At 50.9% G+C, this 14,148-nt stretch overlaps 1 protein-coding gene across 1 annotated transcript in view; it reads right to left on the bottom strand.

Moving 5' to 3' along the window:
• SYNE3 (spectrin repeat containing nuclear envelope family member 3) overlaps positions 1-13,938 on the bottom strand; it is a 106,466-nt gene extending 92,528 nt beyond the window's left edge. Inside the window, exon 1 of the mRNA XM_040257092.1 lies at positions 13,892-13,938. The gene's annotated coding sequence lies outside the window, so the exon portion shown is untranslated. The remainder of the gene's footprint in view (positions 1-13,891) is intronic.
• Between the last annotated feature and the right edge of the window lie 210 nt (positions 13,939-14,148).

The following is a 14,148-nucleotide window of genomic DNA, read 5'->3' as shown; positions in this document are numbered from 1 at the left end:
ATTGGAACAGAGCACTGTCTGGGGGTGCCACGGAGTAAAGACAGGGGGACCTCCAGACAGTGGGTTGCTATGCATTGTCACCCCCCAGTCCACTCCCTCGTATGAAACTCCCAGGCCATCTGTCCATCTTTTTAGGCAATTATGGTGAGCGCCCCTTGGACCCATCAGGGTGTCAGGCCTTGAGGGGCCCTTGGGAGTCATTTAGTTTCATGTTTTCACACATTTTGGCCATTTGTACATCACATCCATGCTTTGGGCTACGTCTGGGGGTGTCTGCACTATTATTTTTCTCATTCATTTGTAAAACACTTAACCCATTGAAACTTAAAATTATTTTAAGAAGGGACCTTTTATTTTTACCTTAAAAGGAAAGCCAGGGTGACAGTCAATTGCCATGTATAGAACATCAAAAGGAATAAATGCAATGAATATAAACACTGTTTATATAATTCTATCTAGTAGTCAGGGCATGGAGAGAGATGGACAAGTGTCAGAGAGGTATCAGACGAGACCAGCTCCACACCGAGATGGTCTCCGTACAAAATCCAGTGCTTCCCAACCATTCCAATGCAACAGTACCACATGGGAAGCCTTTATTAAATACAGATAAGCAACCCCAAGTCCAGAGAGTCACCCATTAGCCTCAGGTGGCATCCAGGTGATTATAAGAACATTGGATAATCAGAAAGATTAAAAGTCAAAAGGAAGATGGAAAAGGGAGTTGCATCACCTGTGCTCTGAACTTGCGCCACCACAGGCATCCTGTCAATTACAGGTAGCCCCTGCCTCCCGCATCCAAACTCAGAGCTCTGGCCTAGTTTGAGCCCCTGTGCTGTATTGAGAAGGACCCTGAGGTCGGGCTGGGAGTAGGGCAAATGGAACTGGAGTGGTGACATTGACTTTTTTCCCCATAGTTAATTCTATGAAAGAACAAGATTGCATTGGCTGTTAGGAATGGCTGGGACCTTGAGAGAGAAAATCAAAGACTGAGGAATGCGGTCTGCACCCTGCCCACCCCAAGAGTCCTCTGAAGCGGACGGCCTTGGCTAGGCCCACTCCAGCCGCTCGCGCACCCACGGATGGGCTTCGGCCAAAAACACCTGAGCCTGGGTTGACTCACCAGCAGCTGCGCCAGATCCAATGAGCCCCAGTGCCAGGGTCAAGGCAAGTGGAAGCGCCGAGCTCACTTTCAAGTGACCTACACTGTCACCAAAGTCACCTCCCAGCAAGGGAGCACCTCGGGGGAACAGGCAGTGCTCAGAGAGGCTGGAGAGGGAAATGACTAGAACTGGACTAAACACCAGCGTGGTGCTGGGACTGCCTCGCCCAGCTGTGACCACGTCGGGCTCTCACAGCAGCTCTGCAGGGAGGGTATGACCAGCCCCCTTGGACCATCGAGTTAGCCAGGCCCACGGGGCTTATGTGACTTGCCAAGACCACACTGCAGGTGGCAGGATCAGGATCCCAGCCCAGGTCCGTCTCATCCCACCATTCCAGGCTGCTGGCCCCACACCTCAGGGCAAGGAGCAGAAGAAAAATCAGGCAAAGTAGAACTCTCCATTGCATAGGAAGGCAGGTGACACTGTGCTCTGTGAGCGACACATTGCTTAAGGATCCCTTTGCAGCTCATGATACAGGCTCACACATACCAAGTGCAATTAGGAGTGTAGCACGCGTGCCCCCCCACTTTACAGACCAAGCAGTGTTAGGCGCCCAGTCGTGTCTTGACTCTTGGCAACCCCATAGACGGTAGCCCACCAGGCTCCTCTGTCCATGGGACTCTCCAGACAAGAATACTGGAGTGGGTAGCCATGCCCTTCTCCAGGGGATCATCTCAACCCAAGGACTGAACCCAGGTCTCCTGAATTGGCAGGCGGATTCTTTACCATCTGAGCCAGGGAAGCCCAGCGAAGAAGGGAACTGAGGCCCAAAAGGACAAAATTAAAAGGTTTACTCTGGGCCCCCTCCCAGCTCCCCGAGCTTTGTGCTCGCTGAGCTGTGGCCCCAGGAATGGGGCCATCTAAGGCACTCACCACCCCAGCCAGACTCCTCCCGCCCAGGCCAAGGATGTGTTCATCTCACTCAGGCGAACTGAAGGGACGCAGCTGCCCAAGGAGAGCGGTTTCTAGGCCGAAGGGCCAAGACCTCAACTGCAAACACGTGCCTTTACGGCTCCTGAAGCAAAGTCGGCTCCAGCCAGGAGCTGCTTCCAACAGCGGACAAGTAGAGGAACTTCCGGGGACCGCCACCCTCCCCTCCTCAAGGGAGCATGTCGCCAAGCAAAGACATGCCCTTCAGGTAGTTTTATCCAGAAGGGAGTGGAGATGAGACACCACAAAATGGACTTCTTCAAAAATCCATGTCCTAAAATTACTTCTGAGCAAAGTTCAGTTTGAAATCAACAAACAGATAAAAAGGCAAGTTATGCAAATCAGGGTCAATGGCTGCCTGGTTCCGAGGAAAGGAATTTAACCCAGCAAACCCAAACTGGCTCACGTCCAGCCTACAACAACCGCTGACTTGTGGTCACCAAGTTCTCGAGAGTGTGGGCAGGGCAGGGTGCTCCAAGGCGTGCCCCATCTCTGGGGAACCCGTGGCATTCCTGGACCCTTAGGATGCTGCCCGCTCAGGTTGGGTTTCCTTTGAGGAATGGCCTGGCAGTGTGAAAGCCTTTGGGAATTGCAGAGAAAGAACTAGAAGCCTGGTAAGGAGGCCTGAGCTCTGGGTCTGACTCACCACGTCCTGCCCAGTGCGCACTCCCAGACTGGAAAGGCCAATGAAGGCTGATGCCTGAACCCTGGGATCAGACAATCTGAGTTCAGTTCCTAACTCCGCTGTTAGCTAGCTGAGGACAGGTGAGTCAACCTCATTGTAAATGGTACTATCAGAGCACACGTCATGAAATTATTGAGAAAATGCAGAGTCCAGGAAGGGCTGTGTGCGTGGTGAGTCACTTCAGTCCTGTCTGACTCTTTCCAACCCTGTGGACTGTACCCCTCCATGCTCCTCTGTCCACGGGAGTTTCCAGGCAAGAATACTGCAGTGGGTTGCCATGCCTTTCTCCAGCAGATCTTCCTGTCCCAGGAATTGAACCTGCATCTCTTATGTCTCCTGCATTGGCAGGGGGATCTTTACCACTAATGCCACCTGGCAAGCCCTTGGTAAGAGCTAACCAGATGCTAACTGACAGACAACCAGGCGAGGCAGCTTACAGGGTACCCTGTCCACTCCATCGGCTTAGACCTTCATTCATTCATTGATCCATTCACTCTGTCATTCCGTAAAGGTGTGTTGAGCTGCTACTATGACCAGACTGCTCTCAGGACAGAAAAAAACTCACCCTCCAGGCATTTTCAGTTAGATGAGATAGAAGACAAGCTCCATGGTAAGTAAATAACTTAGATAACCTCAGGTAGTGATAAGTGCTAGAGAGACAATGAAACAGGGAGACAGGGCACAGTGGTGTCGGGGCTGGGGACTGGGTAGGCTTACTGGGTGGGCAGGACAGTCTCCTGGAGGGTGTGGCTGTGAGGTGAGATTTCCATGAAAAGAAGGAGCAGCCTCCCTGAAAGGTCTGGGGAGGCACTCTTTAGGCAGAGGGAGGAGCAGGAAGGAAGACCCAGTGGGCAATGCTGGGCTTGCTGAGCAGAGACAATGAACAGCAGGTCTGTGTCCCAGAGAAGCCAAAGGATGTGCCCAGAGTTCCAAGGCCAGTCCCCAGAGAGGCCAGGCAAGTGGACTGTTCTCCAAGGAGATGGAAGGAAGAGAAGAAGGGGACGACAGAGGATGAGATGGTAGGATGGCATCACCAACTCAAGGGACATGAGTTTGAGCAAGCTCCGGGAGTTGGTGATGGGCAGGGAAGCACGGCATGCTGCAGTCCATGGGGTCACCAAGAGTTGGACATGACTTGGCAACTGAACAACAACAATCAAGGAGACGGTGCCTTGAGGAGGGCCGCAAAGGGAGCTGGTGGGTGACACCTTCTCTCCCCACCTTTCTCTTCTGTGTCCTAGGAATTACTCTGATGTGCCCTGCCCACTTCATTCAGGGGTGCTGTGAGCATCAGCATGTTTGTAAGATCTTATTTTGTGGTGTAAAGACTTTTCATTAAATAATAATATGCTCTCCCTCTTTAGCTGGGATGTGAGCATAAATAATCCTGTGACCCTGCCTTCAAGGAGGTCCTAAGCTAGTTGGGAATCAGACATGAAAACTGAAAATTATCTATCACGTGCAAAGTGTAATGAGACCATGAAAATAGAACCTGTCTGAATGGTCGAGGATGGCTTTTTGGAGGAGGTGAGGTCTATCCAGCTGTTCGCTGGGGAGGTAACAGCTGGCACAGGTAACCGCTGTAGCATAGGTCTGGAAGTGGGGAAGATGAGGATAGGTATGGGACCTCCTGGGACCTGGAGGTAGCCCAGTGGCAGAAAGCATGAAATGTCAGCCCGTAGGCTGGAGGCCTGGGACTTAATCCTTAGGTCAAGGGGCTCATCGGAAGCAGATAAGCAGGGAATCACCTGATTAAGTGACCTGGCCTCTCCTGGTGGGAGAAAGCAGGCAGACTGTAGCCACCAGGCTGGAGATCCCCAAACACCTACTGTGAGGCTGTGGTTCCTGGATGAGAGGAAACATCCAAATATTAAGACATCTTGCTCAGTCGTGTATGACTCTTTGTGACCCCAGACTGCAGGCTGCCAGGTTTCTCTGTCCATGGGATTCTCCAGGCAAGAATACTGGAGTCGGTTGCCACTTCCCACTCCAGGGTCAAGGCATCTTAAAGTGTAAGTGAAGTTGCTCAGTCGTGTCCGACTCTTTGCGACCCCCTGGACTATAGCCTACCAGGCTCCTCCATCCATGGGATTCTCCAGGCAAGAATACTGGAGTGGGTTGCCATTTCCTTCTCCAGGGGATCTTCCTGACCCAGGGATTGAACCCGGGTGTCCCGCATTGCAGGTAGACGCTTTAACCTCTGAGCCACAAGGGAAGCCCACTCCAGGGTCAAGGCATCTTAGAGGTCTTCTAACTCCAACCTCCTATTTTAAAGGTTAAAGAGCAGGAAACAGACTGGCCCAGGTGAAGGTCAAGTGGGTCTGTGAATGGCATGTTCTTCGCATCATCACAGGCAGGCCAGCTCTTTGTACTAACAAGGAAAGAGGCTCCCCCCGCCGCCCCACCCCCCACCCCCCGCAGTGAGTCAGTCCTGTTGCATTATTTCAGCAAATGTCACTAGGGAGGTGCGCAGACCTTTCCAGGTCTCACATTAAACTCCTGACTTAAGAGTTCAACCAGAGGCAGGCCCCCCACCCACCAATTCCAGGCGGACCTAACCCAGAAGATCAGCCTCCTCATCTTCACCGGGCAACCATCCTGAACTGTGTTACAAGCAGACTTTTAGGGAAGGTGGTTGGTTGTAGGGGAAAGGGTATGGGTCCAGGGGCCAGAAGACACCGTCTCAGGTCCCAGATGGGCCCTGAGGAATGTAAGACACTTGGGCAAGTCATTTCTGGAGACGCAGTGGCAACTCAGTGTCCCCAAAGGTAAAACGATGGGCTCCTATAAGATTCTGTCTCAGGTTCTGGCTGGTTCTGGCATTTTTTAAATTCTCCAGTGCAGCTGTTGCTGCTAAATATTTCTTGAACATTGCACACTCGGGCTCTCCAGGCTCGTGCAGGAAGGGTTTGTTTCCTAGTCTCTAGGCTACCTTGCTGCGTCAAGTTCTTCCATCGGGTCCTCACAAAAGCCCTGCCGTCCAGGGAGGTATCACCAGCCCCACTGGCCAGCTCCAGCTGACCCGGGTCACAGAGCAGGGCTGGGATCTGGCCCCAGGTCCCCGCCGCCCAGGTGAACGTATGTGTCCAGGCACAAGGGCTCCCTCCAGGGAAAGCCAACCCCTAAAGCCTCAATCCTGGGACACCCACCCTTTGAGTCCCGTTGGTCAGGATAGACACCTCTGCACACAGAAGAACATCTTTGATTTGGGCAGAGAGAAGGTGGCCAGGAATCACTAGGTCCCAAGATGGGATGATTTCCCCCATTCTCAGCGCACCCTGCCACAAAGAGAGCAAGTTTGGCTAAAAAGCAGGGAGCCTGATGGTTAGTGCCTTCAGCATTCAGAGTCTCCCTGGATCTGGGTTCAGCAGGCCGGGCCATGGAGGGCTCTGGCTTCTGAGGAGTGAAAGACGTGCTCATACACAGCACATTTTAAAAAAGTCTCTTGGTAGTCACGTTAGTTCTCCCTTGGAGTGAAACTCCTGCCCCATCACACACCTGCTATGTGATCTGAGGCAAGACAGTTAGCATCTCTGAATATGTCCCCATCTGAAAAATGGGAATCAACACATCCATGGCACTAAATTATTTTGGTAACTTACAAATATACCAAGCACGCCCTGCAAAGAGCAAGAAGAGTAAGGGGAACCCTAAGAGGGCTTCCAGGAAGAAAGGCACTGCTTGCAAATTTCCTTTGATGATGTTCCTGTCCACGTAAGCCCTGGAATTGCTGTGGTCATCGCATGTTGCAGCTCTCTTCTGACTTTTTAAAATTAAAACGAATCGCATCAATTTAGCCTCAGATATAACCTCCTGGTTACGTTATATTAAGCTCCTGGTTTCCCTGCCTGGAGGAGACCGTGGCCCCTGCCGTAGTGGCACAGGTGTGGTGGGTGGTGTCCTCGTAAGAGTCACACAGGTGTGGCAGCAAACTGTCTGCTCTGACTACGTGCCTCGCATTCCCTCGGCCGTGAGACCAGCAGATGGGCCCAGGGCACCTGAGGTTCCGCCAGGCTAAACAGGTCAGTATTTTCTGACTCAGAAGCACAATTCGGGAGGCCAGGCTGTGAAAATTCCTGTTGATCATCTGAGATGTAGATCATTAAGGTCACTTTCTTGTTATGACTTCAGAAGAGGGAGGTTATTGCTCCTCAGTGAGAAATCAGGCGTCTGCTATACAACAGGATTCGTGTCGGGGTTTTTGTTTTTTTTTTTTAATCCAGCCAGAATAACATTTGAATCTGGGAAGAGTGATTTTCTGAGATAGCTTTGTGAAAATGCTCCATATTATCTTCTAATTTTCTTTGTATGTACGATTTGATATATGAAAGTGAAAGTCGCTCAGTCATGTTCGACTCTTTGCGACCCCATTGACGATACAGTCCATGGAATTCTCCAGGCCAGAATACTGGAGTGGATAGCCATTCCCTTCTCCAGGAGATCTTCCCAACCCAGGGATCAAACCAAGGTCTCCTGCATTGCAGGCTGATTCTTTACCAGCTGAGTAACCAGAGAATCCCTTGTATATGTATATAGTGTATATTAGATACATATATATTGTACACATTGTGTATATATATAAATATATTATATATAGTACACATTGTACATGTATATAATGTGTATATATTATACACATTGTATATGTATATGTTTTTCTTATTTTGTAAGTGATGAGCATAAATTAAAAAAAATTTACTTATGGCTGCACAGCATGCAGGGTCTGTGTCCCTAACCAGGGATCAAACCCATATCCCCTGCAGTGGAAGCGTGGAGCCTTACCTACTGGACCTCCAGGGAAGCCTCAAAAAATATTTTTTAAAAAGGCCCACAAGCCCACAGAAACAGGGAATCCCACTGAGATGGGAGAAAACTGATCCTGTACCCTCTCCTCCTACCAAAGATTGTTTGCATTATCATTCCCCTGCCTTTTTTTTTTAACCTCCTTAAATTTGTGAAACGCTGTCTATACAGAGAGGTGTGCATGAAATATACCTATGCTCCGAAGCAATTACAAAGTGAATTCCCTAGTAACCACCCCCTCCCACCATGACCCTCTCAATCCCAATCTCCTCTCCCCCAGCCCAAGGTGATACTTGACTTTTATTCAAAGATATCACTTTCTTGCTTCTTTGCCATCATTTCACATCTCATGCATATATATTACTAAACAACTTGTGTTAGGGTGCTTGTGTTTTGACCTACCTAATTTCCTGAGCGGCTCTCTGCCTTTCCCCCGAGTCTTTCAAAGTATTTTAGGGACGCTAGGATTCCCTTTGCCAAATCTGCAGCCCAGAAATACAAGTGAGAGGTGCAGGCCACACTACATTGTTACAATGACATTAGGAGGATTCAGTTCAGTTCAGTTCAGTCGCTCAGTCATGTCCGACTCTTTGCGACCCCTTGAATCGCAGTACGACAGGCCTCCCTGTCCATCACCATCTCCCGGAGTTCACTCAGACTCGTGTCCATCGACTCCGTGATGCTATTCAGCCATCTCATCCTGGGTCGTCCCCTTCTCCTCCTGCCCCCAATCTCTCCCAGCATCAGAGTCTTCCAATGAGTCAACTCTTCACATGAGGTGGCCAAAGTACTGGAGCTTCAGCTTTAGCATCATTCCTTCCAAAGAAATCCCAGGGTTGATCTCCTTCAGAATGGACTGGTTGGATCTCCTTGCAGTCCAAGGGACCCTCAAGAGTCTTCTCCAACACCACAGTTCAAAAGCATCAATTCTTTGGCGCTCAGCCTTCTTCACAGTCCAGCTCTCACATCCATACATGACCACAGGAAAAACCATAGCCTTGACTAGATGGACCTTAATCGGCAAAGTAATGTCTCTGCTTTTCAATATACTATCTAGGTTGGTCATAACCTTTCTTCCAAGGAGTAAGCGTCTTTTAATTTCATGGCTGCAGTCACCATCTGCAGTGATTTTGGAGCCCCCCAAAATAGTCTGACACTGTCTCTACTGTTTCCCCATCTATTTCCCATGAAGTGATGGGACCGGATGTCATGATCTTCGTTTTCTGAATGTTGAGCTTTAAGCAAACTTTTTCACTCTCCTCTTTCACTTTCATCAAGAGGGTTTTTATCTCCTCTTCACTTTCTGCCATAAGGGTGGTGTCACCTGCATATCTGAGGTTATTGATATTTCTCCCAGCAATCTCGATTCCAGCTTGTGTTTCTTCCAGCCCAGCGTTTCTCATGATGTACTCTGCATAGAAGTTAAATAAGCAGGGTGACAATATACAGCCTTGACGTACTCCTTTTCCTATTTGGAACCAGTCTGTTGTTCCATGTCCAGTTCTAACTGTTGCTTCCTGACCTGCATACAGGTTTCTCAAGAGGCAGGTTAGGTGGTCTGGTATTCCCATCTCTTTCAGAATTTTCCACAATTTATTGTGATCCACACAGTCAAAGGTTTTGGCATAGTCAATGAAGCAGAAATAGATGTTTTTCTGGAACTCTCTTGCTTTTTCCATGATCCAGCGGATGTTGGCAATTTGATCTCTGGTTCCTCCGCCTTTTCTAAAACCAGCTTGAACATCAGGGAGTTCATGGTTCAAGTATTGCTGAAGTCTGGCTTGGAGAATTTTGAGCATTACTTTACTAGCATGTGAGATGAGTGCAATTGTGCAGTAGTTTGAGCATTCTTTGGCATTGCCTTTCTTTGGGATTGGAATGAAAACTGACCTTTTCCAGTCCTGTGGCCACTGCTGAGTTTTCCAAACTTGCTGGCATATTGAGTGCAACACTTTCACAGCATCATCTTTCAGGATTTGAAACAGCTCAACTGGAATTCCATCACCTCCACTAGCTTTGTTTGTAGTGATGCTTTCTAAGGCCCACTTGACTTCACCTTCCAAGATGTCTGGCTCTAGATGAGTGATCACATCATCATGATTATCTGGGTCGTGAAGATCTTTTTTGTACAGTTCTTCTGTGTATTCTTGCCACCTCTTCTTAATATCTTCTGCTTCTGTTAGGTCCATACCATTTCTGTCCTTTATTGAGCCCATCTTTGCATGAAATATTCCCTTGGTATCTCTAATTTTCTTGAAGAGATCTCTAGTCTTTCCCATTCTGTTGTTTTCTTCTATCTCTTTGCATTGATTGCTGAAGAAGGCTTTCTTATCTCTTCTTGCTATTCTTTGGAATTCTGCATTCAGATGCTTATATCTTTCCTTTTCTCCTTTGCTTTTCGCCTCTCTTCTTTTCATAGCTATTTGTAAGGCCTCCCCAGACAGCCATTTTGCTTTTTTGCATTTCTTTTCCATGGGGATGGTCTTGATCCCTGTCTCCTGTACAATGTCACGAACCTCATTCCATAGTTCATCAGGCACTCTATCTATCAGATCTAGACCCTTAAATCTATTTTTCACTTCCACTGTATAATCATAAGGGATTTGATTTAGGTCATACCTGAATGGTCTAGCGGTTTTCCCTACTTTCTTCAATTTAAGTCTGAATTTGCCAATAAGGAGTTCATGGTCTGAGCCACAGTCAGCTCCTGGTCTTGTTTTTGTTGACTATATAGAGCTTCTCCATCTTTGGCTGCAAAGAATATAATCAATCTGATTTCGGTGTTGACCATCTGGTGATGTCCATGTGTAGAGTCTTCTCTTGTGTTGTTGGAAGAGGGTGTTTGCTATGACCAGTGCATTTTCTTGGCAAAACTCTATTAGTCTTTGCCCTGCTTCATTCCGTACTCCAAGGCCAAATTTGCCTGTTACTCCAGGTGTTTCTTGACTTTCTACTTTTGCATTCCAGTTCCCTATAATGAAAAGGACATCTTTTTTGGGTGTTATTCCTAAAAGATCTTGTAGGTCTTCATAAAACCGTTCAACTTCAGTTTCTTCAGCGTTACTGGTTGGGGCATAGACTTGGATAACTGTGATATTGAATTAGGAGGATTAGTATTAATAAAAACCAGGATAATGCCTCTTTCTGGCATGTTCCCACCATCCTGGGCATTCTGCTGAGCGTTGTCCCCAAATGTCTCATTCACCCTTCCAACAATCCCACAGGGAGGTGTTGGGACCTCTTAACTCTGTTGTAGAGATGACAAAACCAAGGTTTCCGCTGCCAGGACTGTCCGTTCCTGTACTTCCTAGCTGCTCATTGCAAGGGAATTCGTTCCGAAGTCTTGAAGCAAAGATTTCTTGGGGGATGGGCAGAGGTGGGGAGGGTGGCTACATACTTCCCTAACTTCCAGTGGCTCCCCCCAGGTTCTTCTCTCAGTGATCCAGCTGGGCTACTTTTAGATGTTATAGGGGAAAAAAAAAAAAAGGTTTGGAATCCACTTCTTTTAGCAAATGCCAAAGTCTTAATGGCAACTGGATCCTGCCTGCCTCATCACTACTGTTCTCCTGATAATTAACATATAAGATTGTCCTGAGACAGGCGATGTGGTTGGAGTGAAGAGCATCAAGCCCTGAGTTCAAGACTTGTGGTGGCCAAAGGGAGGGGCCTGGGAAGGGATGGAGTGGAAGTCTCTGGAGCAGAGTCAGACACGATTGAGCAACTAACATTTCCACTTCACTTTCATGATAAACCATAATGGAAAAGAATATATATGCATAACTGAATCACTTTGCTGTGCAGCAGAAATTAACACAACATTGTAAACCAACTACACTTCAATTAAAAAAAGAAAGAAAAAGAAAAGAAAAGAGGCTGCCCTGAGTTCAAATCCTGACTCTACCACTCCTGGCCTCAGAGGAATCTCTCCCCTCATCTGTACCTGGGCCAGGAGTGGCAGCCTGGCCTGCAGTCAGAATCCTAGGAAATGAGAGACAGGAAATGCTTCCTGAGCCGGGAGTCCCCTGGAGTCCCTGGCTGGCCCCTCTGTAATCTCTCCGCTGGGTCAAGGACCAGCTTTCATGGCTGGAAGAGCTCAGAGGGAGGTGATACAAGGCCACCCGCCATTTGACAGACATGGGGACATCAAGGCAAAGGGGAAGAGGGCAGAATTGAGGAGGGGAGGATGCTCAGGTGTCCCAACCAGACCTCCGCCGTCACCCCGAACTGTGACACCTGCTCCCAGGGGCTGAGTCTGACACCCCACAGAACGCTTCTGAAGGCGAGTCCCATTTAATTCTCTCAGCAGGTACTACGGTCATCCCATCTCTTGACGAAAGAAACTGGAGCTCTGAAAGGTGAAGTGACGTTTCCACAGTCACACAGCTGGAGAAAGGTTAACACAGGGCTGGGCCAGCCAGTCTGACACGTCCACCCCTGTTTCTAACATCTGAGCCGCACAGGAGGCCCCTCTGCCCACGGGGCTCCCAGGGGCTCCAGGCCGCTTTGGAGGTGACTCTGGGCCTGCCTGGTCTGGCCTCCCCAGAATGGAGGTCACCCCGCAGCCAAGCCATAATCCCCCAAAAGCCCCCACCCCAGGTGTCTGTATCCGGGGGCCACCCAGACAAGGACAGGTCCCCAGCTGTGGCAGAACATGCAAAGCACCCGGGCTAGAGGTTTGTTCCCATGGAGACAGAAGGAACTCAAACTTCCCCTCAAGGGTGCCTGCAGGGGCTAGAGGCCAGCCTGTACCCCCAGGCAGAAACCTGAGCCCAGATTCTCACCACTACCCCTCTGAGCCACCAGCAAATCCTCAGGGCCTCTCCTCAGGACCCCCAGCAAGAGAGCAATGAGTTCCAGAAATAAGCCTTCCTGGCCCACACCCGCTCCAGCTGCCCTCCAAGGGGCCTCTCTGGCTGCAAACAAGGCCCCGGGACCAGCAGCCTTGGCGCAGCTGTGGCCGTCTGCCTGAGCGCGGTCCTGCCTGAGGAATGCAGAGAGCTACACGTGTCAGAGAGACCCACGGGGGTCACAGTTCCAGGAAACAGAGCAAAACCGCCTGTTTACACGGCACACCTCCCTGCTCTGCCTCCCAGCTCCTGATCACTGATAGCCAGCCGTTGGCTGTGCCCCGAGTTGTGCAGGAGGTGAGGCTGGACCCTTGCAGAGTTAACTTCTGTTCTTGGCTGTGTGGCTCTGGGCAAATCACTCGCTCTCTCTGGACCTGTTTCCTCTCCTCTTAAGGTTTGAAGGAGGCTGTGCCGCCAGGCTCAGAAAAGCAGCGATTTTGTGACTGTCCTCCTTTTCTAGGAGGACAGTCACTTTTCCCCAGTCTCCTCTTTTCCTCATTCCGAGAAATGTGGCATGCCCCTGTGGGCATTTCAGGCTCCCCCAGCTGGCAGCCCTTGGCTATAAAAGGCCCATCAGTAGTGCCAGGAAGAATCTGGGAGAGGGTCCCAGGGCAGTCCTGGGCCAGCGCTTCAGGGCCAAAGTAGTAAAACAATGACATTCATGATCACCCCAGCCGGGTTGTAATCCCCGCCTTAGAATTTTGGAGCGGAGGTCAGTGGGTTGTGCGGGGCACTCAATACTAATGGGTTGGCCAAAGGGCCATATACACCAGGTCCGCTGTTCGGAATCAAAATTTGGATTCTTAAGAGGAATCGGCAACCATCTGGGGCTCCTTCAGGCCCTACAGGAGATTTCTGGTCTCACTTTCCCCGCCTTTAGAGATACTGGGATGAGGCTCAGAGAGGCGGAGAAGCTTGCCCAGGGCTGCACAGCTCCGGGGATTCTGAATGAAACCGGTCCTGCCTGCGAGTGCGACTTCCCCTTCCCACCGCGGGTGCGGGGATCTCTCAGGCAGGCACTACGGAGCGAGCTTGCGGTGGCCAGGAGCGGGTATTCCTGCCGGCCTTCACCGCCCGGGTCGGGGACACGCGGCGCAGTGACAGGTCCGCTTGCCCCAAGCAGAGGCAGAATGAAGACTGGAGGCGGCGCCCGACCCTGCGGGGACGTGCTGCCCGGGGCTTACGGGCTGCTCCTCCGGGGAGGGTCGGGGAGCGAAAACGTTCGGGGATTTCGCAGGCGGCAGGGAACGGTTGGGTTTAAACTAAAAATACGCGCCCGCCCGCAGCTGTCACAGCAGGGCCCCCGCCCCCGCGCCCCGGCGCGCCTCTCCAGGTCCCCTTGACTTTCGGCGATCACGATTCCTGGCGTGGGGTTGGTGAGGGGGGCAGCAGGGCTGGGCCGGGGTGGGTGTTGAGGATCCGACCCTCCGGTCCCTGTTCTGGTCCCCCGGCCCCGCGCCACTTACCCGGACGGGAGCTTGCAGGAGCGCGGCGCTGCGGGCAGTACGGGCTGAGCCACTCTCCTCCTCCCTGCGTCCCAGGCGGCTCCGGAGCAGGGCGGGGCCGGGGCGGGGCCCGGACACTCGCCCCCGCCCCGCCCAGTCCCCTCCGGACCCGCCACGCGAGCTGCCCCCAGGGCCCTGCCGAGGCGGCTGGGCGGGCGAGAAAGAGGCGCGCGGCGATTCGCGCGCTCGGCGGAGGGCCCGGGGGCCCGGCCTCAGCT

Source organism: Oryx dammah, unplaced genomic scaffold (genome assembly GCF_014754425.2).
Source record: "Oryx dammah isolate SB20612 unplaced genomic scaffold, SCBI_Odam_1.1 HiC_scaffold_16, whole genome shotgun sequence".
In the NCBI taxonomy this organism is placed as follows: domain Eukaryota; kingdom Metazoa; phylum Chordata; class Mammalia; order Artiodactyla; family Bovidae; genus Oryx; species Oryx dammah.
The sequence above is the reverse complement of the archived record's forward strand: the minus strand, read 5'-3'. Positions and strand labels throughout refer to the sequence as shown.